Here is a 3,044-nt window from a genome sequence, read left to right on the forward strand (position 1 = left end):
TTTTTTGGTAACTTTTCCTATTCTTTTTACCTATCATTTTCTGTAGTACATAAGGGGGATACAAAACATTCTCCCACTTTACCCACTCCTCAAGTTCTGCCTAAGGTTGGGCTATACAGAGTAGCTCACCTACTAATGAATGCCAGCAGTAGTTATCTATCGGAAGAAAACTCGATAGGCAAAAGAAAGCAAATATGTTCAAACTAGACCTGTGTAATGAATCCTCACCTGGGAAAATGGAAAGTTGGCTAATACAAAAACTTCTTTCTTTGACTAATAAAGATATGGGTGGGATGAAGTCCCTCACTTAAGACACAGAGAAATGGAGCCATTAGCATCATTCTGAAACAAGTAAGTGCTACCCCATGAATATTTTTACAAAATACAATTTCAAGATCATTTCTGTCTTTTGTAAGTAGGTACTACTCTTTTTTTATTATGTGTCTTGGCTTCACTGCTTGCCATTGACTTCGGTAGTACTTTGCTTGGATTCAATCTTGCTACATTAGAATCCGTTCAGGTTACATATTTTAACATTTTTAGATATAGGGCTAATTTCCATTTGCAGAACATTTGGCTTTTCCTCATTAACTTTCTTAAGTGCTCTACCCATAACTTCTCTACTTCTCCCAACTTAATTTTATAGCATTCTTTCCCCTATTTTTCCCTGGAGGGATGAATATTCTGCAATATGTACAGCAAGAAAAACATGCTTTATTTTATTATATTTCACAAAATAGGATCAGAAAAGCAAAAATCAATAAGATGTCTTATTACATCTATTATTTTTAACAAGCAAGTTTTATTAAAGATGATTTTGATCATCTTGAACAATTGTCATTATATTCTTCATAAGCCATATCTTGGGCACTGTTAATGCTTGTAGGTGTCAGCAATTGTTTTATGTTATTACTCACATTGCTTATACAATGTGCCCTAGAACAACACTCTAATTAAGATTCTGACAACATCTCCCATTAGTTGTTACAATGCTTATAAAACAATGTCAAGTGATTGTTTCTCAAACTAAAACCTAACATTAATAAAAATACCCAAATCACACATATGTTTAAAGTGAGGTGCTAGTTTCAGAAATAACTTTATAGTTCCTATTCAAAGGCAAGAAAATTAAAAAAAAAAAAGCATATTCATACAGACAGGTGCCAGGCTCTGGGCTTGAAATATAAGCAGACATGGAAGTCAGCACAATTTGAGGTGCCCTGGACAGGACTCTCACTTCCAAAGTATCTGCACCTGGAATTTTACCATTAAAAATCAAATCATGGGGCCAGAGCCGTGGCATAGTAGGTTAAGCCTCCGCCTGCAATGCTGACATCAAGTATGGGCACCAATTAGAGTCCTGGCTGTTCCACTTCCAATCCAGCTCCCTGCTGAGGGCCTGGGAAAGCAGTGGAAGATGACCCAAGTGCTTGGGCCCCTGCACCCATATGGCAGACTTGGAAGAAGCTCCTGGCTTTGGATTGGCCCGGCTCTAGCTGTTGCAGCCATTTGGGGAGAACCAACAGATAGAAGACCTTTCTCTTTGTATCTCTCTCTCTCTCTCTTTCTCTCTCTCTCTCTCTCTGTAACTCTGCCTCTCAAATAAATAGAAACTAAATAAATAAATAAAATATTTGTACTTCAGAAAACTTTAGAGTTTTTAATGTCTCATATTAAGTTTTAAAGTTATGGGAAAAGGTGATCCCTCATGGTCTTATCAACTATGGAATATGGAAAATCACAGACAGACTGCAGAGCCATAACCTTTAGAAATGCATTGCCCATAGGTTCCAGGCTGAGGGTCTTACCAGGAGGAGAGAGGGTAGCCATCTTGAAAACAAAGCTAAAGGGACACAATGCCAGCAGTGCCTGCCATTGTAAATGACTTACTCATCGCTTCTCGGCCTTTTGGCTAAGATCAAGTGTAATGACTTACTCTGGGTAGATGACAACAAAAGATACTTTTGGCTAGTGCCACAGCTCATTTGGCTAATCCTCTGCCTGCGGCACTGGCAACCTGGGTTCTAGTCCTACTTGGGGCGCTGAATTCTGTCCCGATTGCTTCTCTTCTAGTCCAGCTCTGTTCTGTGGCCCAGGAGGGCAGTGGAGGATGGCCCAAGTGCTCGGGCCCTGCACTCGCATGGGACACCAGGAGGAAGCACCTGGCTCCTGGCTTCAGATCGGCGCAGCATGCCGGCCGTGGCGGCCATTTGGGGGGTGAACCAACGGAAGGAAGACCTTTCTCTCTGTATCTCTCTCTCTCTCACTGTCTAACTCTGCCTGGCAAAAAAAATAAATAATAAATAAATAAGTAAACAAAAGATACTTTTCAAATTGAGCCTGTTTCGCTGTAAGGAGTGGAAATTTAAATGCAAAGATTGTTACCTAATCATTGGGCTTTGGTTGCAGAACTTTTAAACTTGCCAAAAAAGAATAAAAATGCAAATTTATACTTATGTAAATATATTCAAAAATATCGATATCAAAAACTTCCCAGGAAACATTTTTTGGCTGAAGAGAAAATGTACAGAGACTGCAACTACAGAGAACAACTTGGAGACATGCTGGATTTGAAGTTAAATATGTAGAACTGGATGATTAAATAAATGAAGGGTAGCTGGTGGGAACCGGATTTCACACTTCTGGAGAAGGAATTCACAAATAAGAAAAAGGAGAGCATTAGAAAGATCCTGGTGGCAATGAACTTTAGTTGAACCCATCAATATGAACTCATGTTTAACTGCATATAGGCACAAATGGTTATAGATGGATACATCCATAGACATGTGTATATGCATAGGTTTGTATACTCATATTGTTGCTTGTCCTGTCAACTCAAAAAACACAGAAGCAATGACAGCTCAGAGAAAGGAGCACACTTAGATCACAGGCCTTCATATCTTATACCAGTGTCGAATGAAAGGACTCTGTGGAGAAGTGGCTGAGTCTAGGGCTGAGACAGAAATTATACTAAATGAGTCTGCACCATCTTGTTGTACAGAGAGTAAGGAGGTACTCAAGGGAAAGCAAACATCTCAAAATGT

At 39.4% G+C, this 3,044-nt stretch overlaps 1 pseudogene; it reads left to right on the forward strand.

Annotated features, from left to right (window-relative positions):
- Window positions 1-1,892: 1,892 nt before the first annotated feature.
- On the forward strand, window positions 1,893-2,053 carry LOC133758896 (U2 spliceosomal RNA; annotated as a pseudogene).
- Window positions 2,054-3,044: the final 991 nt, after the last annotated feature.

Source organism: Lepus europaeus, chromosome 4, assembly GCF_033115175.1.
Source record: "Lepus europaeus isolate LE1 chromosome 4, mLepTim1.pri, whole genome shotgun sequence".
Taxonomy (NCBI): domain Eukaryota; kingdom Metazoa; phylum Chordata; class Mammalia; order Lagomorpha; family Leporidae; genus Lepus; species Lepus europaeus.